The sequence below is a fragment of the Rhamphochromis sp. 'chilingali' genome (genome assembly GCF_963969265.1).
Source record: "Rhamphochromis sp. 'chilingali' genome assembly, chromosome: 7".
Lineage (NCBI taxonomy): Eukaryota > Metazoa > Chordata > Actinopteri > Cichliformes > Cichlidae > Rhamphochromis > Rhamphochromis sp. 'chilingali'.
Window position 1 is genome coordinate 9,208,408 of NC_137934.1, and position 27,375 is coordinate 9,235,782.

The following is a 27,375-nucleotide window of genomic DNA, read 5'->3' on the forward strand; positions in this document are numbered from 1 at the left end:
TGCTCATACACAGAGGACATTATCTGCAGAGTACACAACTTGTTTTTCATACTTTAGACAGGATAAGATAAGGTGAGGTCATTGTCAGGTGTGTGCGTTTGTGTGGCTAACATATGTGCATTTGTAAACCCCAAAAGGATCATGTGCATGTGAAAATTCATGCTCACCTGCTTTGTTTTTACATTGCTGTTGTAATTTTCTTCTAAAGTGTGGATATTTGTTCATGTTTTTAGTAATAATTTAAAGACATCGCAGGCTTCCAGTACTGATTTTCTTCCTTGTTCAGTGAGAAGAGAGATTTCACCAGATCTTTGAATCTATTGATAATATTGTAGACTGTACATGGTGAGATATTCCAATTCTTTGCAATTTTACCTTGAGGTACATTATATTATATGTATATTATTCTAAAATTGATCTAGAATATTTGCAAACTGGTGAATCTTTTTTTTTGGGGGGGGCATTTTAGAGATCTCAGAGGTATATTTAGTCTTATGTATAGTTTATATTTTGTGTAACCTACACTTTGCACTGAGGTTGTTTATTATTAAATGTGCTATAGGAAAAAACTTCGACTTCACTTGACTTTTTCCATACCCAAAGTTAACTTAATTAGTTGCACAATGTTATCCCAGCTGTTTCTTTTTAGTAACACTTACTTAGACAGGGTATTTAACCCTTTAAGACCTACCATAGAACCAAGTCCGCCAGAGCTTATATTATATTTTTACATGCTGTGGAGCCATTTTTGGGAGCATTTCAAGTTGCTATACATCAATACAACCATTATAGCCCAGATTTTAATAATATGTATTCATTAAGTGCATAGTAATTACATAAATTGCAAAAAAGTGCAATAAACTACAAAAAAATTGAAAATCGTTTTTGATTTTTTAACATATATTTGTAGTTAGAGAAATTTAAGAGTCTTATCCCTCAAAACTGTAAATACAAAAAAGTTGCACAAAATAGTTTCCCACCACAGGAAATTTATTTTGAGTGTCTTCATAGTTTTATTTTTGAAATACACCAATTTTTATACACTGCAGGAAAAATGAAAATAAATATTATACTGCAAATTTGCAAAAAAGCAGCATATGCATCAAAATAAACTATTTCCAGCAGTGCAATATGAGTCCTAAGAATCCCAGAAACGACACAGAAAGTCATAAAGTCAAAGATAACTTTTAAAAAGAGCAGTATAGGCCCTGAGGCCCTGATCGCAAAAAAGACTACATTTCCGCGAAAATGACGTCACTTCCGGTTTCGGGCAGGTAATGGCGGAAATGCAAAAGTTCGCGCTGACGTCTATTCCAACGTAGGAAGTGTTTTGAACAGCTGATCAGATCGGTAAAGCGTGTTTCTGGAATATTATGTTTTTGTTCCTGCAAGCGCTTTTTATGCAGTTTTTGCAAAGCTTTATGTGGAAGGAAACCGTGACCTAGGACAAGCTGATGGCATCAGATGTAAGTACAACTCCTCCGGTTTCATATGCAAAAAAAATTTTTGCGCTAGCTTACGTGGTTGCAGTGCTACTGGGATTTAAAAATAGTTACGCATAACAGAGCGTTCCCGCTCCGATCGGCTCTAAAGGGTTAAAGACATAGTCCAATATAGTTCAGCTCAATCCTTGTAACACTGTGTGTTTGACTCAAGAAACCCATATTTGAAATGATTTATCACTGCAGCAGAATACTGATTAGCATTTGTACTCTGATGTCATCATTCTCAAAAAATAGTATGCATGTAGAAATCAGGAAGTGATTAATATGGAATCCACTAAAGTCTACAGGTAGATGCTGGTGTGGTGGTCAAAATAGCAGGCAGCAAAGTTACACTGACATTTCAAAGTCGTAGATAGCAAATTTAGCAGCTTAGGTAGAGTGTGTTTGAAATATCATGTGCAGCATTAGTAGCTTGCAGTCTTTATTATATCAATATGCTCTTGAAATAAGCAAAGCATTTCACCTGATCTTGGAAGATGTAACATGTCTGCTTCTCAACTCAATTAGTATAGTGATGTGGTGCCTTCTAAATAAAGGTGAAAGACCTCTAAATGCCTAATTTGACTAATAGAGGAGCAAGAGATAGCATCATAATTCACTGTCCTTCTCTTGTGGTATCATAACAGGACATCTGTCGCTGAGAGGCAGATTAGCAACACAACTCTAAGGTCATACACTGACAAGATTATGAGGTGCAAGGGTGACAAGTCTGTGGCTAACACCTTAAGAAGCAGCTGCTGAGTTGATTCACAGCTGTTGATAGCTACTGTGCTGACTGCATAGTGTTAGCATCTGGCATATGCTTGAAGAGAAAATAGATACCCTAAATCTTTTGAAGAGAAGCAGAATAAAAGGGAAATATATTTTCAGAACAAGGTGAGGGGGTTGTTGTGGAAAAAAAATAACTGGAAAGCGGATGAAAGGTAAAGACAGACTGGATAAAACATTAAAGGGATTTCAAAATACAAAGATACACTAAAAACATACATCTGTTACTGTGACATCCCTCTTTTTATAGCAGGCAACATGTGGCTTAACGCTCCCTAACAGAGGATAAAAAAAAAAAGAGGTGATGGTAGAGGAAGGGAAAAAAGGAAAGACCTCCTCGTGGTTTATGGCTTGCTACACGGTAGCATGCTTAGCAAGTGATTAGAGCTCACTACATCTGCTCAAGCATGTGTCTGTATAAATATTAGCTGGAAAACTAAGCTGTGAAGACGGAATGGTAAAGGAGGAGGTGTTTTATGGGCACATCCAGCTCTTAGTGGCAGTCTGATTTATGTGTATGAAACACACAATATGTGCATCGTAGCCTTTAATGGGCTTTCTTGGGTTTTAGATTTAGACTTTACAAATTTCCTGTAAGAATATAGTACTTTTCTAAACTCTTGAATCATCTCTCATTTCTTTATATTTTGCTTCCAATGAGCCTGAGTGGTCTATTGCATAAATACAAAAATTTTTCCCCATTTCCTTAATTCAATCTACTAGTACTTTTACACCAATTGTGCAACAACCGACTCAAAGAGGTTTGCATAGCTCTGCACTGTATGCACTGCTTCCAAATATTTGATGTTTACTACCCTCAAATGCCCATCTGATCCTTCAGTTGATCCAACTTCTATTTACTGAAGCTCGGAAAATGTTTCAGTGGAAGAACTGCTGTAAGAAATTGTTCTAAAGGAAGGGAAACCATGAGAGAGGTATGCCAGAGTTGAGATGTGTGAAATTAAACAAGAACTGGATTGAAAATCAGTAGCAAGAGGTCTTACAGAGCAATACATCAAAATTTGAAAATGTTGGTTCAACATGTCATCAATGCTGTCTCTGTCATGAGAGAGGCACAACAGTGAGTGACTACAGCCATCAGTAAAATCACAGGTGGCTCTGCCTGGGTTTGGGGCTGCATTGTTGTTGCACTGTTTTGTTGTGTTTGTCAGTATTTTTTTTTTTTGTTAAAAACTGCATAATATTTACAACTGGCAAAAAAAATGTGAAGACACATAATCAATAAAGTTGGATAGTGATATTAGATAGCCATATGCACCTGATGTTAACCTGTAATCTGGTCTTGTGATCCATCCATTGCATTAACAGCTGGTATTTACATGTACTTGTTATTGAATTAGGTGAAGAAGCATCCTTCTTTCCTACACTGAAGGAAGAAGAGCTCTTTTTTCCTACACGATTCTAGCATTACTGCTGCAACCAGGAGCTTTTCTTAAGCTTGTTTGAGTTAGCAGGAAGGGGCAGAGTTAGGTGACCTTTCAATTGCTCAGACTTAGCTGATGTTTTTTTCTTCGCAGCGTGGACTGTCACCCTGCAAGCATTGGATTTACACCTGGGTGAGATCTGATCACAGTTTCTGCCTGAAAACCTTCAAGTGTGGTCTGGCTGATGGGATCATAGTCAGATATTGATTTGTACATGTTACACATGTAATATTCTCGTCTGGGTTAAATGGCTGGATGACTACATTGTCCAATGGTGACTGGATTAGTCTGACAGAACAGTGACCGCATTTCAATTAATCCTCATATAGTGATTGTGGTTTTGAAAACATTGTGATTTAATTCATTTGGTTTTTAACATAAAAAAGTACTGTCTGTCCGAACTGAAAATTTTAACCATGGGCTAATACTTCTGTCATTAACCCTTTTTTCAAATAACTTATCTGGAAATATATTATATGTTAATACTAAGTGTATGCCTGACATGACAGACATACAAATCCTACTGAACTGAAGTGTGTTAAACACCTTTGGGGTCTGCTACTAGGACAGGGATGACTTATCTCTGTTAGTAGATGCCATTAATAGTGAACATAGCAGATGTGTTAGATACATGTAACACTTCAAAACACCTCATAAAAGTTCCCGCTCATATAATGACTTGACCATCTCTTTATCAAGTTTAGTGTAACTTATATAAGTATAAAATCTTTGAAAGCATAAAAGTGATACTTAAAGAAAAAAAAGAAAGCGCATAGAAAAACAGATTATGAAGAACTGTGAGGAATTTCCTAAAAACATGACTGATTTGAATATGTCTGCTGACTCCATATCTCAATGAGTCAAGCAGACAAGAAGAACGCTCCTTTCCCCCCATTTGCTTGACAATAGGAATTAATTTTGAATCATGCCTACGTCTCCCCGATGAACGTAATTGCTTTTCAGACTGCACTTTGCCAGTGAGAGCTTTGACAGTGGAAATGAAGCTGACACACAATCTTGTCTTCTATTGTACTTTGGGGAGCAATACACACAAGGTTTTGTCAGGGATTTGTCACAGTCCTTTGTCTGTGAACAATGGGTGACTTTGCTGTTGTTAGTGGTGCTGACCTGATCTTTCTCCTTGTAGTTTTGTAGAACTGAACCCTATCAGAGAAGAGTAGATCAGCAAAGCCACACAGGGGGGTGACTATATTAGTGACTGTGTATATGTTTTTGTTTTTGATTGACTTTAGTTTAGCCTTAACTCCCTCAACAACCACAAGATGGTTGATGGTCCTATGACTAAACCTTGTGTCTCTTGCAGGTTGCGAGATTTTTGCCTTATTGCTTTTTTGAGATATTTGCATAAAACCAGTCAGATAAATTGTAATAATTTTTATGGTCTAGAGTTTTTATTCAGTACCATTATTTACATAATTCTAACTAATACCTGCAAAAACACAACCATAGAGACCAGTTGACCTACCCCTGGCAATCTCTGGTTGCTGGGTCATTTGCTAAAAGGTTGGCGTGTGGTTGATGGCTGTTGCTAGGTAAAAACAGTCACAAAGAGGGTGCTGAACCAAAGACCTTGTAATAGCTCTGGTTGATAGCAGATTGCTGCAGTCACCTGTAGTTTGCATGAAAGACACTGACACTTGCCAACTCCTTGCTAAGTCCAATGTAAATCAGAATCAAGAGATTATTTGCTTTCTAAGTAAAACCTCAAAAGTTTATTCCGTTCATGTGGTTGTAGCGTTTTCAGTGTCGCACCAAAAACTGGTGCACACCAAGGATCGGGTCCACAGTGACATAAAGAGTAATATAGTGTACGCTGATAAATGTGGGGAAGAATGCTGTGATTTATAGATCAGGGATACCAAACAACCTCTGACTACGTAGATGGCACAACATAGAAGCACTAACTTGTCAGGACTCCGCAGTCTATTTACACCTGCAGGCCAATGGCTGCTCTTTCAATTATGAGGATGTACACGTCTGTTACCATCTTACAATGCTGTAATTGCAGCCATTCCACAACTCTCTGTGAATGCTACTCATGGTCACTGATCAGTGGTCATTGATTAATGGTCAAGACAATTTGCATAATAGCGATCCTGAAACTGGACTCATGGCCCATTGTTAGTCAGTGGTGCTCGTGTCAGTCATTATGCAAATGTTTTTTTTTATAAGGTTGGGGAAACCTGCAGTCAACTGAGACTGAAGAAGTCACTTGGAAGATTGACAAAACATTTCTCCCACTGAAAATGCTACGTCCAGATGAACAGGAACAACTTTTTTGGATTTCCTGAATGATTGAGCATACATCAAGGAAATTGGAATTGTATGTTGGCATGCTGACATTAAGAACTGGTTGAATTTAGCTCAAAGCTGTGCTTATGTACAACCTCATAGAGACTCAGCAACGCTACAGATTAGTGTTAGTTTTCCACAAAGATCACAGTTGTCTTGGACACATGGGGAGACATGTTATTAAATATTTAACTTCTTTTATTAACCTGGTGAGAGTTCTCCTCTTTTTGTCTCCTGTTAAAAAAAAACCCAAAATTCTCACATTACTAGATATTTTGTCCCAAATATCAATAATGATTGTCAGAATGGGTGAGATAAATATAGCTAAACCACCTGAAATTTGAGTCTGGCCTTCAAGAGCTCTTGGATCAATAAAAAAATTCAATAGTACTCATTTTCTTAGGAGACCATTAATCCATGGTCCACACGCTGCTTCACAATCTTTTCCTCTCAACCAACCATGAAATTCTTCAGGAAACCTGGGTTTCTTTGGGGCATACAAATAGTTCAAATCAAATGGCACTAAACATTAACACAAAACCGTACTTCAAAATGTCAGCATTTGCCTATAAAAGTACATCGACCACTGAGTTCATAACTTTAGGCTTCATTTCTGTGCACATTGAATGAGAGCATGCTGAGAAGGAGAAAAGATTCACAGGGATGATGGATACAACTGTTTCCCAACTCATCTCGTTGAAAATGAACACACAAATGAAAAAGAAGTGAAGTTGGCAAACAACTAAAACTGGATGAGAAAGTGAGTGACTGACTTAAATGCATCCGCTGAATGTGGTGGAATGAGGTAGAATATTAAACCAACTTGTCTTTGTGATAGGAAGTCTATTTTATGTGAGGAAAGAGATTAAATAAAGTGGAAAAGGAGAAAGACGGAATTGAGTGACAAGATGGAAGGGGAGGGCAAGAAATATTTTTTTCAGAGTCAACACAAATGACAAAATCATGGCATACAATACTGCGGAAAATGTTTGAGCCATCCCTTATTTCTTTATATTTTCCTAGGAAAATGGGAAATAGGTGAAGTGATTTATTTAAACATGTGCAAACCTAAATGAAATATGTTATATAAAGCAATAATAATGAACTTGAAAGTCAATATTTTCTATAGCCACTTTATTCTTCAACACAGATTGAACTCTCTCAGGCAAGCTTTCTTCTCATTTCTTTAAATAGTGTTCAGAACATTTCTCAGGCTTCTTGAAGAACATTCAAAGCTCTTCTTTGGATGTTGGCTGCCTTTTGTTCCATTCTGTCAAGGTCGTCCCATATATTGATGTCCGGCCTCTGTGGGAGGCAGTCCATGGCTGGTACCATTCCATTGTGTTTTTTTCTGTCCAGGCATGCTTTTACTGCATTGGCAATGTGTTTGGGATCATTGTTATGCTGAAAAATTAAGCCATTGTCAGTCAAACATACCTCAGACTCTTCTGTCTGTTTCCAGATGGTATTGCATCGTGGATCAAAATCTGACGGGACTGTTCTGGCTGACAGTTATAGAATCACCACCATGTTTTACGGATTGCTCTGTTGTACCTCTACACTGGCTTCTTACATGGAAATGATGATGATTCGAACTGAAAATTTCCAATTTAGAGAAACCATTTCTAATAAGGCTTACAGCAGATGGATCAACTGAAGAATCACATGCATCTCTCAGATCCTGTGTCAGTTTTTTGACTGGAGTTTTTCTTAGTCTCTAAGGACATCTGCTGTTGCAGATAGTTTTTTAGGCCTGTCATTTCTTCTGTTGCCCTCCACTTGTCGATTTCATGTGTATCTATGTTAAGTGGTCCGGTAAAAGGACTGGACTGAAAATTATCACTTAAAAAAATGACACGAAAGTCTAGCTCTTTGGAAGCAAAATATAAATAAATGGAGGAGGCTCAAGACTTATGCTCTAGAGGTTTTTCAGTTACTGCATTTTTTAAAGGCAAAATGCATTTGGCTTAATTTATTCAAAGCATATTATTTAATCATCTTACACTCAACACAAAATACATTTTGAGAAAAGACACATTTCTAAAAGGCAAAAAACCATATGACAATATTAAGCCACTTTCTAGTTTGGCAGAGACATTTTTGTTTCTCATTCTGGCTGTGGTATTGCTAAAAAAGGCATATCTTTAATGCCAAAACCAATTCATATGGCCCAGAAAAATGAAAATAAAAAAATCCCCATGCAGGTTGAAAGCGGGGTGGAATCCTACTGAGTTTAAAACAATTCCCCCAGTGTGCGGCTCAATTCCTGGAAAAAGGACAGAGCATGCTGTACTCTTTGAAGATTATCTACTATTGTAACTGCCACTTAGGACATGAGAATAAAAGCGCGATGGGCATCATTTAGAGACCATTATCAGAGAGGCAAATGGCCCTTTTGTTGTTAATAGACCTTCAATACAACCAATTCAAAATAATTACAGGCTATTCAAACACAATGTGAGCATGGTGCTGGCATAAAACCAAATTCTTCTACAGACAGGAAAATCAAACTATTTGATTGCACTGACGCCTTACAAAGAGCAGTTGTTACGGTTTTTAAACTTTACGGTTTGGGGAATCTTGCTCTGTAAATGGCATCCCCTAGTATTATATTCACACATTATTTGTACATCACCATCGTGCTCTGTTACCTTAGTGATATAAATAAATGTAAATGGAGACTTCACCAAGGCGCATAAAATCAGTGAACTTAAAATAGCTAAAAGATGCTGCTTACTGCTGGGATGGTCCAGGGTCAACAAAAATAACTCAGGCAGCTGGTGTTGAAGTGATCATTATTTCCCCTACTGGGGATTGTGCAGTATTCATAAAAGAGAAGAGAATCATTCTGTGTACTACTGCAAGAAAGGAAAGGTTTAATGTTTGGCTTTTTATGTAAATTAGTAGTAAAGTCAACACAATGACAGCCAACACTTACAGTTCACTTCAGATGGTCATAATGGTATCAGAATCTAAAGGAGAGCTACCTATTAAAGCTGAAATGAGACCACTTGGTGTAGTAATAAATGTAATTCATATGGGAGTTTTTGTGCGTGTGCTTATTTCGGAAGCTGCAGAAATAATAAATAGTGACCTTCTGGTGATATCTGTAGCTATTGATCTTAAATCTGTGTCACAGCTTCACAGAGGTTTAAGGGAATGCCACGCTTTTTAAACTCCAAAGAGAGAAGGGGAGTAGCCACTGATAAAAGTGCGGTGTCTCTTTGTATTTCACAGTAATCAATTGGACTGTGTGGTTTCCCTCCTTTCTGTAATGCACCTTGGTTGCTCAAAGGCTAAGTTGAAAAGAACAGCGGTGGATTTTCCTTTGTCAAGTTCCTCTTTTTGTAAAAATGCACAAACTTCCCTCATGATGCCATGCAGCTGTGCTTCGAGTCCAAAGGTTGGCAATGAACTTTGGTTAAACCTGGAAGCTTACAGCTCTGTGTGAACATGTGTCTACACATAGATCATACATATATCCATTTTGGGGAATTCAGGCATTGTAAGCACAAACAGTGGATCCTTATCCGCATCTTAAACCACTTTTATCCTCCTACACACCCACAGGGTCAGAGATTGGGTCAAAAAGAGAAAGAAAATACAAAAAGCATTTTAGCCATCAGATGGGTTGTATCTTTAAAAGCCCCAACCTATTATCGTAATGGTGTTTGATTCTGAAAAAATGCATGCCCCTGAAGAATGTTCCATTGTGAGGACACAATTTTAAACATTCAAGCTCCTTCCCTTCACCCCCGCCATGTCAAGGCATTTTATGTAATGGTTGAAATGGCACTCTTTCAATCTTTTTCAGGGGACCTATTCAGAAAGTACCAAATAGCATTGGAATGCACTGCTAATGATTGGACAAATCTTTTAATGCCTGTAGGTTGTGTCAGTGACTTAGCTGTTAAGTTTTTAAGTCTGGACACAGTGGAAAACAGAAAGGTTCGGTTTCCTGTGTTTGTTTTGTCTACATGTGAATACTGAGTGTGAAGATATCATCTATTTCTGAAGCAGACATCCAAACAATTTGAGAAAGCAATAATAGTATGGGCTCAAATTGTGGACATAAATATTTTGTACTTGTAAATCAGGATTTGTATGTGTAAAAAGAATTTGTATAAAAAGAATTTGTGTGTGCGTAAAAAAGATTTGTGTGTGGACTTAGCCAAAAAATGCGTGTGAAACTCTGCACTCAAGTTTCAAGTTACAAGTACGAATTTTGACCCCGTTTTTCTTCCTTTCATCTGATTGGCAAGTGTCATGTCAATCACAAATTTAACTATCCAATCAGAGAACAGGTGGGTTTGGCTATTGGAGGGGTGCTTTATGGAGCTTCAGGTCCTTGAATGGAATAAATGCCCTTTTACATGCCAGCCCAGCGTTTTCCTTCATCAGTATTGTGGAAACAGCTACTGAAAGTTAGGGGACCTAGCTTCTATCGGATATTTACATAGAGATCCTCCAGCTTCAAACTGTATTACCCTTCAAGGACCTGCAGTTCAAAAAAGCACCCCTTTGATCAGTGGGTTTTGGTCAGTGGTTGTTGATCAATGGTCATGAGAATTATGGAACTAACCTCCCAGCCCATTGTTCCTTCAGTGGGCTTGTTTCAGTCATTATGCAAATGTACTGTTACTAGTGTTGCTACTTTGGCTACAAGCCCGACACGGAACCCGATGTATTAGCCAGAGGCCCCTTTACAGTTTTACGGCTTTACGGTTAGGAGGCGCGGACCTGTTTTATATACACGTCATGGAATAGTTTTCTATATGAGATCGCTGCAAAAAGTGCAGTCTTACCTAATGTCCACCCTACTGTTACTCATTTTATATTAAGATTTATATCTAAAGATTTATATATTTATTATATTAAGAAAATCTAGTTGGTATTAGTTGGTATTAGTATGGCGAATAACCTTCAGTAATAGTAATAAATCACACAGCAATAGTACATTCATGTAGTTGTACAAAGCTTGATAATATATTAAGTAATACAAAGTAATCAGAATACGTTACTCTCATTGAGTAACGTAACGGAATACATTACAAAATACATTTTTGGGCGTGTATTCTGTAATCTGTAGTGGAATACATTTTAAAAGTAACCTTCCCAACACTGACAATGTTGAATCTTGGTCTATCATTAGAAATGAAGGCAGTTATGAGGAAAAAAATGTGTTCAGCTGTGTAACTAACAAAGTAGGGGGTGAATGTATAGTATATGCACATGAAACTCATGTTATATTATCTTCTTAAACCAAAAAGTATTATTTTGAATACTTTATTGTCAACAGCTGAAACAGGAAAGAGAAAAGAGAAAAGGCATTATGAATATGACCTAATTTGTTAAGACACACAAAGAAAGAGCAAATTCTTTCATGCTGTCAAACAAATAGATCTTTGTATTAAAACAGAAAAAAGTTAATTTCTTTACAGCATTATTTTTGAATGCTGCAAAGAAACAGTCCTGCTGTTCAAGCAAAAGGAAAAAAAACAATATTTGCTGTTAATATTCTCATTTGCTATTAGTTATTTAAATGCAATTTATCGTTTTCTATACGACATGTAGACAATATTTATACAGGTTCATATTGAGTGAACAAGTAAACTCCTGTGTACATGTTTACACATTTGTTTTTGCATATGTAAATTTCTATTTAACTTTGTTCTTTTCAATTATTCATCATGGCCAATTGTTGTTTTTTCCTTTATTGACATTAGATCATTAGACTTTCACTTAACTGATGTTTTGTGGTGTTCTATTGCTATCACGTTGTAGAAAAAATATCAAACTCGATAAAATATTGTTTTAATAAATAGAAGATAACACTTATTTAGGTACAGGACTTATTATTGACAAGTGATGTTTTTGGTCTGTGACAATTAAAGGAACATCTGGTAAAAACTAATTTTGCATGTTCTAGTATGACACAAACAAGTGAAAACAGCTGCTAAAAAGGGGGAAAATATATTGTAGATTTGCTGTGACACCAATAATTTCTTTGGAGCAAATCTTCACAGTCACACATGGCACCTCAGGGCATTACAAAGCATTCTGATGTTATTTTGCAGGCGTCACTGAACTTAAGCGAGAAAGGTGGATATGTCAGCTCCTATTACTTTCTCAGTCATCATACACTTTGTTCAAGCAGCTCATAGATCAAGATTTTGTTTGGTATTTTGCTTATAGATGTTTTTATAGCGTTCCAGCATACCTTTTTATGCAAAAACTGATTGTGTCAGAGCACAACATTTATTGCACTGAAAAAAAAATGGTTTAATGCACTTCATAAAAAAAGGACAAAAGCTAAAGTCTGCATCATCCATAATAAGTTCTGTTGAGCATTTGTGCAAGTGCACAGCACCAAAAATCCTCCTCTTTGTCTTATTGTGCTACTTAAGTGCCTCCTCTACAGCCATGGTTCTGTATGCCTGATCACTCAAATGAGAATCATAAAAAGTTTTTTATTTTTTTTAATTTTATTTTATTATCTGCATTCAGCCATGAAGTCATGATGCTTAGAATAATGCTTCCTGAGGCAGGAAGTCACATGGTATGCTGATGGGTCAAAGTAAAAGGTAATATGAATAAATCATTGCCCAATTATTTTGACATATTAGCTTGATTATCATAAACAAACTATGAGAAGTGCTGAGAGACTTGGCTGCCTCTACCAGCCTCAGTGGCGTGCTTTTCATAATCTACAATGTCAGGTACCACTTTTTTTTTTCTTCAAGCAATTAACTGGCAGTTCCTTCACTGCAACCTTTCTTCCTCAGTGCATCTTATCAATAACATATTTAACTTACTTTAATAGTTTATTTGTTGGCAAATACAGTTAATTTCCTAATTGCTGGGAGTATATGGAGGAAGTCCATGAGGACATCATCATCATTACTTCATTATTTTATTTTAATAATAATAAATTAATTAAAAATCATTTTAATTTTGGGGGGGGGTTAAAAAAATTCTCATATCATAATCTTAAATCCTATATTCAAAGAGGTTATGGCCTCGGCAATCTTTTGTGAGGTTACGGTGACCCTTTGCCTTTGACCACAAAATTATAATTTCTTTACTTTTCAATCCAAGTGAATGTTTGTGTCGGATTTGTAAAAATTCCCTCAAAAAATTCCTGAAAGATCAAGATAGGGACAGACCCAAGGCCACAGTGACCACTAAAAGGCAATTTGTTGACTTGAAGGTTTTGTGCAAAAACTTTAAAGAAATTATCTAAAGATGTTCTCAAGATGTATCTTGTGGTTGGACATCCAAAATATACAGCACCTCTGGCCATGTTTGTCAGCATTTCAGTGGGATAAAAATAATATCCAGCACCTTTAAATGTTACCAAGTAATATGTTATTTTTAGTTAATGTGTATTTTATTTAATCCATGAATAAACTAAATTTTAAAAATGTGTTTTGCGTAGCTGGTGGACAACATCTGAGATTCAAGACTCAAGACTTTATAATGGAGTTTGGAAGTGTTTTTTTGCAGATTTTTTCTGTTGACTTTTTCTGTTGACTGCTACTGTGTGTGTTTGTGAACTGATTCATGTACTGCTATCCATCCAACTATAACACTAAACGCTTTTTGTGCAGACGGACAAACACAACACGGGAGAATGTTGTGGGGTGTCACACTTTTAATAGGCATGTTGAAAATCCTGCATATGAATATTGCATCAATCTTCTTATTTAACCTCTGGCAAAAATGTTAATAAGTGCTGCAATTCATAATTGATATCTATCCTTCATTTCTTTAGGTTGGTGCTGGATATAATCACTTTTGGTGTTTGTTGATATCTTCCTCTGAAGGCCCTTTTGCTTTAAGCTGTGTCCACACTGAACGCCATTCACCAGTGCTGCATCGCTCTGAAACTAACAGCTGGTCGCTCACAGATGTTCCAGACTTCAGTTGCCTAGGTAACCCTCTAACGTATTTACTATGAGAGCATCTGTCAATCAACCAAATCCTGTGCGCTCACTGGTAGTCTCTTTAATCGTGCTCCCGGATGTAGAGAATATGTTTATTTTGAGTCCTGCCCACTTTGCACTGCAAGTGTTACTTTCACCCGTAGTTGCTTGAAGTCGCTGCCTGCTATTCACTTTCTGCACAGAAGGATGATATGGTGTGCTCTCATTATTGCACTCATTTTGTGTTAGAAGGAGTGTGTCTGCAAGCCATGCTACAGCAAGCTTAATCTACAGGGTTTTCTTTTCCAAATTTTGGTTCTCTACATTACCACAATGAATTTTAAATGAAACCGCTCAAATGCCGCTGAAGTGCAGACTTTCAGCTTTCATTTGTAAGGAAGAATTTTTTTTAACATAATTACTCAATTTCAGGTGCTCAAAAGTAATTGGACAAATTAAACAACTGAAAATAAAATGTTCATTTCTTCTTTGCTGGCAATGACAGCCTGAAGTCTTGAATTCATGGACATGACCAGATTCGGAGTTTCCTCCTTTTTAATGGTCTGCCAGGCCTTTACTGCAGCAGCTTTCAGTTGCTGTTTGTTTGTGGGCTTTTCTGTCTGAAGTTTAGTCTTTAACAAGTGAAATGCTCAGTTGGGTTAAGATCAGGTGACTGATTTTGGCCATCCACGAATACTCCACTACTTTGCTTCAGTAAATTCCTGGGTTGTGTTGGCTGTATGTTTTGCGTCTTTGTCCATCTTTATTATAAAATGCCACCCAGCATCTCTCTGAACACATCAGAATTCATTTGGCTGCTTCTGTCCTCTGTCACATCATCAATAAGCACAAGTGTCCCAGTGCCACTGGCAGTCATGCACAGCCAAACCATCACACTGCTTCTGCCAAGGTTTCCAGATGATGTGGTATGCTTTGGGTCATGAGCTGTTCCACACTTTCTCCATACTTTTTTCTTGCCATCATTTTGGTAGAGGTTGATCTTGGTTTTATCTGTCCAAAGAACGTTTCTTCTAGAACTGTGCTGGCTTTTGTAGATGTTTTTAGCAAAGTCCAATCTAGCCTTTCTATTCTTGAGGCTTCTGAGCAGCTAACAACTTTCAGTGAACCCTCTTTGTTTAGTTTCAGTCTTCTCTTTATGACAGACTTGGATATCGATACACCTACCTCCTGGAGAGTTTTGTTTACTTGGTTGGCTTTTGTGGAGGGGTTTCTCTTAATCATGGAAATGATTCTGTGATTATCCACCACTATTTTCTTCTGTGGACCTCCAGGCCTTTTTTGCATTGTTGAGTTCACCAGTGCTTGCTTTCTTTCTCAGGATGTACCAAACTGTAGATTTTACTACTCCTGATATTGTAGCAATTTCTCAGATGGTCTTTTTCTGTTTTTGGAGCTTAAGGATGGCTTGTTTCACCTGAATGGGGAGCTCCTTTAACCACATGTTGTCTGTTCACAGCAACATCTTCCAAATACAAGCACCAAACCTCAACTTCAGGCCTTTCTATCTGCTTAACCCTTTAAAATCGGTCGGAGCGGGCACGCTCCATTTTGCGTAACTATTTTTAAATCCCGGTAGCACTGCAACCACGTAAGCTAGCGCAATAATTTTTTTTGCATATGAAACCAGAGGAATTCTACTTACTTCTTATGCCATCAGCTTGTCCTAGGTCACAGTTTCCTTCCATATAGCTTTGCAAAAACTGCATAAAAAGCCCTTGCAGCAACAAAAACATAATATTCCAGAAACACGCTTTGCCGATCCGATCAGCTTTTCATAACACTTCCTATGTCCATCAGCGTGAACTATCGCATGTCCGCCATGACCTGCCCGAAACCGGAAGTGACGTCATCTTCGCGGAAATGTAGTTTTTTACCATCAAGGCCCCATGAGCTTATACTGGTGTTTGACTTTATGACTTTCTGTGTCGTTTCTGGGATGCTTAGGACTAATATTGCACTGCTGGAAATAGTTTATTTTGATGCATATGCTGCTTTTTTGCAAATTTGCACTATATTTATTTTCGTTTTTCCTGCAGTGTATAGAAATTGGTGTATTTCAAAAATAAAACTATGAAGACACTCAAAATAAATTTCCTGTGGTGGGAAACTATTTTGTGCAACTTTTTTGTATTTACAGTTTTGAGGGATAAGCCTCTTAAATTTCTCTAACTAGAAATATATGTTAAAAAACAAAAACGATTTTCAATTTTTTTGTAGTTTATTGCACTTTTTTGCAATTTATGTAATTACTATGCACTTAATGCATGCATATTATTAAAATTTAGGCTGTAATGGTTGTATTGATGTATAGCAACTTGAAAAGCTCCTAAAAATGGCACTACAGCATGTAAAAATATAATATAAACTCTGGCGGACTTGGTTCTATGGTAGGTCTTAAAGGGTTAATTGATAATGACATAAGGAAATGCCCACACTTGCTCAGGAGCTGAAACTCCTAAACCCTTCATCTATTTTAAGTGTGGATACCCTCAAACAAAAGCTGAGAGTCTGCACATTATGCCCATGTCCATTATATAACTATAAATGGAATATGTGTCATTAAAACAGGTAAAAAAAACCTAAAGACTTGTGTCAGTGTCCTAATATATATGGACCTAACTATATACTATATAGTTAGTCTATAGATAGTAGAAGAAAGTTGCCTGGATTTTGTCGTCAAGGTGAGTGTTCCTTTAATAATATGAAAAATACATAAAGTATGAAATTTCCACTCATTTCTTACTCTTTTCTCCTCTGTCCCCTGTCTAATTGTTCTCATACTGTTGCTACATCGTATTCATTCCTTTGTTTCAAAATCTCTTATGTTTTGCTCCTCATGTTCATTCTTACACACACACACACACACACACACACACACACACACACACACACACACACACACACACACACACACACAATCTCTTCACAATCTCCCTCTCCAATCAATATTGGATGGAGCCAAAAAGTGATAATACTGCTCTCCTCCTTCTGACCAACTTAGATGCTGAGTTAGAGGGCAACATCTATCAGGACTTGTACACTTCCAACCCCTGCTGCTGCTGTTGCTGCAATGTGATTAGAAAGTCTGCGTGTGTGAGTGTGTAGATTTGCAAAAGGGCAGGAAGAGCAATTTGATAACACCATGTTAGACCAGGAGCTTTACATTTCTATTCATAACCCCCCTGGAGACACCGCTCATACACAATACTCTGCTCCATGCCAGCACTGCATTACAAAATCAGAGTAAATGCTACAGTGATTATGATGAGTGAAATCATTATGCTTACCACACAGCAGGTGGTGAGGCAGGACTAAAACCTGAACTAATCCTCACAGCATTGCCTCTGCTCAGAAGGGGAAACAAAATACAGTCATTCACTGCTGCTCGTAGTTACTCGTGGTCCTGTGGGTTTAACATTTAGACAAGGACGTGTCTGCGAGTCCGCTGAGGGGTGCTTGAATCCACCAATGACAAATATTTTGTCATTGCATGGTGAGCATAAGTGGATTTCAACTATACTCCAACAGGAATGACAACTTGCCTTTGATATCTGCAGCTGTCTGAGTCCATGAATTAGGATCACTGGTCACTAGTTTTTTGTGATAGCACAATTTTTTGGTATTGATACAATACAAAGTAAATACAGGGCCGGTACTGCTGATATTAATACCAATACAGATGCTTTAAACTTACAAAGGCAGCTTATGTAGGGGAGAGTGGTGTGTCTTTAATTTATGACACGAATCAAATGTGATGACCACTAACAACTATGATGACCAATAACAATTTAACATTAAGTAATGCTGAAGAACCGACCTGAGTTATTACACATTACTTTCACCACTGTGTCAGCTATCTGGTTGGTTGCTGACTCTCTGAAAGGACTGTGACAGTGACCTCTTTTTCTGTGTTTAGGACCAGGTTCTGTCTGATTTACTTCCTCCTCTCATCATTTCTTTTGCTACTCACAAAGATCTCTTTTTCATGTTCTTCGAGAAGAGAAATAAAGTACAGAACCTATTACACTAGTATCAATCTGATACCAATACCAGCTTTGGTGTCGATACTATCGATATTTGGATTGATCCACCCAAGCCTACTAAATAGTAGGGCATGGAGGAAGGAGCAAAACAAAGAGTGCCTGCATGAACAGGAATGGTGTTTGAATCTGTTAATACTGGTCACCCACACAGACACCATATATTTTTGTTTCTGATAAGCTTAGTGGTCAAAGACATTCGAACACCTTCAGAATATCTAAGGGCCAAACAGCTCTTAAAACATCTGCTTGTTGAATTCCATAGGCTAAACCCCACAGAGCAGCGTATTTAAGTACTGTATTTTCGGACCATAAGATGCACTGTCGATGAACGGGTCTGTTTTCATATATAAGGTGCACTGGGTTATAAGGCGCATTAAGCAAAACAAAACAGTCCAATAAGTCAAACTTTACTCAACTCATTCTTCTTGCTTTCTCCACTTCCGCACCATTAATTTGTTAATGTTGAATTGTCTCACAACTGCTCTATTCCCATGTGCAGTATATTAATGACTAACCTCATATTGTGGACGGATTATCTCAGTTGTTCTCCTTACTGAAGTTCAGTCCGTTTGCATTTGTCCCTAACCATTGGGAGCCCTCATGTTAACTTTTATAGAGTGGAAAAAGTTAGCATTCATCCTCCAGCTTCACTGTGTTTATGTTATGCTGACATAGCTGTGTCGCTAGCGATCACGTAGCTCATCCTTATAGACCAGCTAGCCCAACTTCAGTAACCCTACAAACGTGACTGCTGTTTAGTTTTCTGTCTTCATTTATGTTTGAAGTGATAGCAGAGCTGTACCTTTGAAATCTCTCAGTCAGAACATGCCAGAACATAGGTGGAAACTACCGAGCTAACTTCCTGCTAACTTCTAACTCTGTTAAATTTAATACATTCAGTTTTCATGGCTGCCTGGATGTTAAACTTAATTGTTACACCTGGTAAGCAGCAACACTGATCATTTTATTAAAGATGAAAGAATTTAGACAGTTTTTAACTCTCAGTAATGTTGCAGTGTTCGTTAGACTTCGGCACCTGAAGCGGACAGAGTTTGGACCCAGATTACGCCGCAAGGCTCCTGACTACGGCAGCTGTAATGCTCCGACAATCCATCAAGCGGTGCGGCTTTGTAGCTTACCAAAGTTGTACTAGAAGATTTTTTGACAGATTTTTGAGCGCCGTGGAACACATAAAATCAGTTTGAGGTCAGTAAGCACAACCAGAATTCATACATAAGGTGCAATGAGAATAGAATAGAATAATCCTTTACTTGTCCCACAAGGGGAAATTTGGGTGTAACAGCAGCAAGAAAGACACATATACAAACAAACAGTACACAAGACACAGAGCAGAAACATACACAATTTTTACATATTTACATCAAGGACAATGGTTACCAAAAACAGAGTACTGTACCGATATTAAATAAAATAAAATAAAATAAAATTACAGTGTTGATTTTTGAGAAAATTAAAGGATTTTAATTGCGCCTTATATTCCAAAAAATATGGTACGTGACTAGTAATTCTAATACTAAGTAATTCTGCACTGGTGCACCGTTACTTGATCTTATGGTTCTTCCACATGCCAAATCTCAATTTAACCCCTGGATAAGCTGACAGATGGGTGGTGGCATAAAAAGACAAAATGTGTCTTTGGGCACAAATGTCAGCTTAAAAAAATAATACCAACAATAAAAATGCCCTACTCTTGGTTTAAAACAAGTTTCCTCTAGCCAACAAGTGATGTCATTGGGATTTAAAGGCACCATCACAGGTAAACATTATGTAAAAAAAAAAAAAGCTGTTCTGAATTGCCTCCACAGGCCTCTTGTTTACTAAGAAACAATTAAAACAGCCTACTTACTAGGTATAAGTGATATAAAATCATCATGTTAAATTAAAATAGGCTGTAGATATAGATTGAAAAGTCTCACAGTTTATGTCTGTTGAAACAAAACGTGTGTATCTGTGTGCATACAGCATTTATGAGTTTTCAGACTTCTTAACTTTCTGCAAATGCATGAAAATCAGTGAGTGCTTACTGACTAAAGAATTCAGGTTGAACTTTAGTATGTTTTCAGTTCTTCAGTTCTGTTTTAAATTTCTTTCCTAGATTTTATTTCTTTTGCAAAAAATGACCTTTATACTAGAGCTCCCTGTTCCCCTCTGGTCCCGAGGTGTGTGTGTGTGTGTGTGTGTGTGTTGAAAGTAACCATGGCATGTAGACAAAGTGTTTCCCTCTGGGATCAAACATAGTTGACTTTGTCCTTTTTGTTGTGTGAAGTCCATGACAGCAATCTACCTGAGGCTATGATTAGCTGATACTCAGGAGGTGGAGAATATGAGCTAGGCTGAGCCATCAAGGGAATGTTACAGCTAAAATGAAGCTGGGGGAAAAGGGGTAAAGAGAACAGGATTGGAGGATGGAAGAGGAAGGAGACTTAACAGATCAGGAACCAGTTGTATCAGCTTCGTTTTTAAATTTAGCCTTAAACTGTCTGTAATCTGTTTTATATTTTATAGCTGACATAATCACAGTTATGATGGATCTTTGGATGAAATGCAAACCAAATGATACAGGATTAAAAGACTGATATTAAGTTATTTAAAAATTTGATATGTCAGCTGATATTTTTTCTTTCAGACACATAAATGCCAGAATGTCATAACATTTGCTATGTATAGTTATTTAATAACTTATTTATCCAGCTCTACTCTGCCCAGCTGTTTATTGTGTATGTGGGATTCCAAACATGTGCACTGGCAACAGTGAAGTTGTAGACTGCTCTGTGATGGTTGAGGATCATTAATCAAAATGGTAAATGGTCTGTATTTATATAGCGGTTTACTAGTCCCTAAGGACCCCAAAGCGCTTTACATATCCAGTCATCCACCCATAGGTGATGGCAAGCTACATTGTAGCCACAGCCACCCTGGGGCGCACTGACAGAGGCAAGGCTGCCGGACACTGGCGCCACCGGGCCCTCTGACCACCACCAGTAGGCAACGGGTGAAGTGTCTTGCCCAAGGACACAACGACCGAGACTGTCCAAGCCGGGGCTCGAACCAGCAACCTTCCGATTACAAGGCGAACTCCCAACTCTTGAGCCACGATCGCCCTCAATCAACATTCAAACCAACTCAGTCAGCATTGATTATTCTTCTGGATCTCAGTAGATCCACCAATCTTCAAAGAAATATATTAATACCGTCACTGATCTATTTCTTTGTCTCTTTCAGACCACGCTGGGTCCGATAATGTCAACACAGTTATATTCCCAGAACTGCACAGTTGATTCTTCACTTATGTCACAATACTGAAAGTCTTCTTAACAGTATATTTATTGATTTTCCTTCAAAATCAATTACCCAAGGAACTCAAAATCATAAGTGACTCGGTTGTCTGAGATTCTGAGCCACTTGAACACCTTGACAACACCAGGTATTCTTCTGTCAGACTTCCATGTCCGAAATTACTCTTTTTACTGACAAATAAGTGTATCCCAAAATGATCCTCTTGATCATTAGCTATTTTTAACTGAGGCCACAACTCTCAGCAGCGCCACCTGGAATATGACCACGCCGGGTCCTTACCGAACGTCTTCAGTAAGTGGGAGTTTTCCAACTCGTGACTTGACACTTCTATTTATACTTCTTGATCACACATTGATCTATTTTCCCATGAAATGTCCTGTTACTTTTAACTCAGTACTGCCTTTCTCAAAGTTTCATTATCCTTACTTCAAAGTTTCTCATTACTTCAAAGTTTTCTCATTATTACTGATAAAACTCCAAACAGAAATCAACCAGTAATTCAGTTACTACAATTTTAGATGTTACATCCCCCAGGAGGATGTCTCTTCTCCCTATTAACCCTTTGTTTTGTCCAGGCTCCACCTCCTCTGTCCTGATTGGATGTTGCGCAGAGTCCGGCTAATTGGTAATCAGCAGAGCACTATTTAAGGCCTGTGGAGCTGTGCTTCTGGGCCCTCTGGTCATTTTGGTTGCCATACTTGTGCAGGCTTGCATGCCTTTGTATTTTGTGTGAGCATTGTTGTTTCATGTTCAGACTGCTTGTAGGGGAGAGCTGCCTTTTGTTTTGACACCCTGTTTTCTCCTGTTTATGTGTTGTTAGGTAGGTTATGGTTATAGGTTGTATATTTTGTTTCTTTGGAGTTAGGTAAGTTTCTTTTATTTCAACATCAGGGATGTTTTGTTTGTTATGTTGGCCTTGGCTCTCCCTGACATTATACCTCAGTCTGATCCCATCACCAGTATTAAATAAACCTTCTAAAATTACCATCTTGGCTCCTCCTTCTCTATCCACCTTTATGTTCGTCCCTTCAACCCCCTAGACTAGCCAGGGGATGTAACATAGAATAATACTCCAATACAGCAAAATTTCAGTTTAAGAGGTTTGTGCCTTACCTTTTTAGACGGGCGCCCTGTGTAGTCAAAGAATCACCGGAAATGTCTGTCCGTACGACCACTCCCTGGCCTCGGCAACCTCCAAAAATCACCTCTATTGTACCCCCAAGACCAGACGAGCCCCCAAAAACTGTCCCGAACTCGAAAATGTGGCACAAGACAAACCAATGGAGGCCCAGTAGAGTGAAATCAGATAGAGTTTATTAAAAACACACGCGTGGGAAGAAGCACACAGCATCACATCTGCAGACTTCTTCTCCCAAAAATACACAAAGAGTTGCTCTTATAACGTCAGGGTTAAACGCCCCTTCTCGCGTTCTAAGAACATAATTTGTATTTTAAGAACATCATTTGCATCTTGTACAGACAATGAGCAATTTTTAGATCTAAAGTCAGACACAGAAGTTCCTCTTTCTTTCCAAATATGGCGATGATTTCACACCCTTCAGGACTTGTCCTCCTTTTGGCCCATCTTCTGTCACCTGTTACTAAGCAAACTCAAATGCAACAGGTTGCAACAAGAAGCTGAATACATTCAGGCTTTTGCTCAGGCCTGTTTCTAGATTGTATGTATTATATGTGTTTTGTAAGCGTGTATACCTTAATGCAATGTGTGTATACAATGATTATGGCTGCACCTGTAATAAAAAGGTTAATGTGAGGCCAGCAGGTTTAAATGAACATCGTAATGCAGTGTCAATGCTGTAGATTATATTGTTAATAATGCAGGATATATTGTAGTAATTTGTAATTTTTTAATTTCACAAATCCAATGTCAAAACTCATAACATGGATGAAGGATGTCTCTCCTCTTTTCTTCCTTCACTTGTTACTTTTTCATTTATTGAGCATTGTAAATACTGATACCAATAGATCGGCAAATATCTAATATAGGCTGAAAATATCGGCCCCCTCATAAAGTCACTGGGCTCTATTCTTGATTGGACCAGCACTAGCTTAAGAATGCACTGCTTGAGAAATTCTTGCCAATAGTTTTATTTTAAAATACCAATTTATTATTAGTATCTGATACAGACAATATTTTTTGTACATTTGCTTTAATGGCTTATTTTATATTTACTTTTTTTGCCTTTAGTGCCAAGGGGGTAAAATAAATGAGCCAGTTTAACAGACAAGACAAACTAGAGAGCAAGATAATAAGTAAGTTTAAGAAGACGACATAGCAGAAAAAAGGAGGACGAAAAAGGAAGAAGGTACTAGAAAATGAACGTGAAACCATATTCAAAAAGATTTCATAGATAAAAGAGAAAGTAGCAAAGAGATATGAAAGAAAGAGGAGAGGAGGGGAACTTTAGAGAGGAGGTATACAGTAGCAGGGACAAAGGAAGAAAAAGACCGGTAATAAGGGAGGAGATAGTAAATTCAGAGATATGCACAGAAAAAGCCATGAAAGTAAAGAAATGCAGAGAGAAACCATGGAGGAAAAAGACGTCTGATGAAGGAAAAAAATGGGTTGACCTAGGGAATATGCTTCCTGCCAAAAAAGAAAAAAGAAACCGTCATTTAGTGTTATTGTTTTTTTTTTTTTTTTAGAAGCAACTGCCTCAGTGTCCTACCACTGTATAAAGGAGCAGTCAAAAGAAGAGTCAGGCCAAAAATCCCTTTGAGGGGAGCTCTTTGATGCCAACCTTACTTTTTTCCCCTCTAGATTATCTGCAATCATTCGTCATGATCTCTGTACCAGTGGCTCAACAATTACAGCATGGCATGCCTGTGTGTGTGTGTATGGTGTTGGATAGAATGTGTGTTGTCTAAATGAGTGCCGATGCAGAGTGTTGTTAGCACATCATGACATGTGACAGACTGAATTAATAATTCACATGAGGCTAGTTGGCATGATCCTCCCACACTGAAGCAGAAATCAGAATGCAACACATATGTGTGTGAGAGGGGAGAGGAACCTATTGAGATCTATACTTGTGCAGCATGCATGCTTGCCCGCATTGTTAAATCATGCTGGTATGAGGATGCAGCAGAGGTAGGAGTGGACAAAGGAACGGAGGGTGTAGGTAGATATAAAATGCTGAAAAGCAGCAGAGCTAGAGAACCATAACAAACAGAAATACGACTTAGGTTAATGTATCAATAGAAGATTTTATAAAACTAATAAATGGGCTCTAGGTTATGCTAGGCTAAATGATCTATCATAACTTCACTGTTTACGTGAGCTGTGTGCCAAGCTTTCGTGAGTTGCATTACGTAGCATCTATTCTATTCTGGAGTACCATTTCAATAGCGCCTGAAAGATTTATAAAAGTATTTGAATTTAAAAGGTAATATGGTCTTAACTGCGACTGTAGCTATCTCAGGTTGTACTGCCTCTGCTATGGTTGGGCAGTCAGCTAAACTCCTTCCCCACATCAAGACTCTGACGACACGATTCCCGGTTCACAGGTTTATTGACACAGGGAAAGGTGAAACTGTAACAAACAGTACAAGGCATAATCACTGTACTTATTCACCATGTACATATATAACGATGAAAATATATTAACCCAGTTTTTTAATATGTCAACATGCAATGTTCATATGAATTACTTCCCTTTTTAAGTCAAATACAAACATCAAATTATGATTTTAACAAGTCTTACTATAATGAATGCCTCCAATTCGTTTGTCATTCCCCTTTAACTAGCTCCATAAGCGATTGCTAGCTTAAACTGCATAAGATTGGTTTTATCATTAAACTTACAGAAAAATGAACTTACTTGAAAGAAAGTGGTCTATACATGCACATAAAATATAAAACAAGTCTATACATACCCACAATGCTACCAAAGGCATAGGATGTATGTGGATGCCACTGGATTTATCTGGCTAAGGCCACCATGCTGCACATGCCTTCTCCTTAATTCACAGACTTACTTCCTGTTTACCAATGACATCATGTCCTATTACAGACTACAGGTTTTAAGGTGGCACCAGAGAGTTACAATTGCATATTTAAACATTTACCAAATCCAAGAAAACAGTCTACCTTAAAAACTTTTGATATCAGAACACAGGTATTCTGAGCAGACTTTAATCCATTGGAGCACAAAAAAGAAATGTTGATTAAGTGTTTTATTAATTTTTTTCCCCCCAGTATTTTCTAACTGTAGTATGTGCACAATCTTTTCAGGACTGCACATCCCAGCCAATTCACTCCAAGGTTAGACAGTGCAATGCAATTTAGAAAAACTACAAAACAACCCAAAATATATATTTCAGACCTCCACAGGGATCAGTTAGCATGTTAAATGTTAAACTTCATTCAACTTTAGGTTCACATTACTTTAGCTACCCCTAGCTAGATTTGATCTGCAATCATGAATCATTCAGTCTTACATGCACACTCCAACACAACAGACAACATATACAGTATGCATTGTACAAAATACTAAAAACAAAAGTAATAATAATAATAATTTTTTTAGCAGCATGTAATCCACGAGAAACGAGAAAGCCTTCACAAACTTGGTAGTCGCCCTTTTGCGCACCAGCCTCACAGTTTGCTTTAAATCAATAACTGTTCCAGGATATTTATAACATTGAACACATTCCACCATCTGACCCTTAATGGATCTGACCTTTTGCATATGAGTACATGTTCTGAAGTCAGTCATCATACCTTTTGTCTTGGATATGTTTAACTGAAGTTAGGGCTCATCACATACCAAGCACCATGACAGTACAACTAAAAGAAAACCAAACAGATAAGGCTCATTTCATCCAGGAGAAAGCATCTTCTTTCTAAAAAACATGTTAGGTCTGCAAAGTTCTGAAATAAATGTAAGACTCCTTTGATTTGGATGTTTCTCAGCCTGGACACCTTTAAGTCAACCATGGGGATACTTATGAGGATTGTTTCACTTTTGGAGCCAGTCACAAGTTCATTTTTCAGTCACAAAGGTTGCTGCTTGATTATGTCATAAAAGGTTTTTCTTTCTGTTTAGAGTCTAGCAAATGGAAAATAACAGACGAAACCCTACTTGTAGTGTAGCCGGATGATGACTTGACAGCTGCTGGCAGTCTCTTTCTCCCATGTAATGCATATGGGCCCCTACAGCATGAGGCAAACTTTCAACTCACTGAAGCGCTCAAGATTTCAGTTGAGCTTTGAAGGAAAAAAAACAATAAACATCAGCTCTCTGAAAGGCGATGGCGACTTGAAGAGTAATCAACACGCATTCACTTAATAAAAATATACACTGTACAATGTTAACATATAATACATAGATAAAGGTTTAAAAACTATAGGCAAAAAACAGTACATGAATTTCGAGCGTGGTGTTGAAATACTTTATATATCTACTGTAGTGATGTGTCGGTCACGAACGAAACGGCTCTTAGAGCTGACTCTTTGAAGTGAATGACGCGAGCCGGCTCTGTATTGGGTGCCGTGGTTTTTTTTTTCTTTCTCTCACCCTCTCTCTCGCACTTTTTTTCCGCTTCACTCCGCACGTGACACTTGTGCTTTGCGCTGGGAAGAGGGGCGGTAGTTACACTCGCAGTAGAACAGGAACAGAACCGGAGGGAAAGGGAGAGAAAGAGAGCCAGGGATAACAACGTCACATTAGGAAGGTATAGTGATCATCTGTCTGTGAAGGTTCTCAGTCATCCAGGTCATTGTAGTCAAAGGAGCTTGCAAAGAAAAGCATCTGGACTTCTTTAAGTTGCTTGAAGACGTTTCACCTCTCATCCAAGAAGCTTCTTCAGTTCTAATGGTGGGGAGTCCCAAATTTAAACCTAGTGGGAGTGTCTCCCCACAGAGGGACAAAAGGACCCCCTGATGATCCTCTAACCGCCTGAGCCAAGGTGTGAAACTGGGTGTGGGTCCCAATCAGCCAGGGTTTCGGGTGAGCTCATTGTGAAACCTGGCCCCACCTTATCATGCCACATCCTGAGGTAAGATGGCCCAGGA

General features: G+C 38.0%; 1 long non-coding RNA gene across 1 annotated transcript; it reads left to right on the top strand.

The window, feature by feature from the left end:
* Positions 1 to 687: 687 nt before the first annotated feature.
* Positions 688 to 22,315, top strand: LOC308399499. The gene is made up of 3 exons (XR_013972183.1): positions 688 to 1,466; positions 13,806 to 13,965; positions 21,264 to 22,315. It is a non-coding gene; the product is annotated as an uncharacterized lncRNA (long non-coding RNA).
* Positions 22,316 to 27,375: the final 5,060 nt, after the last annotated feature.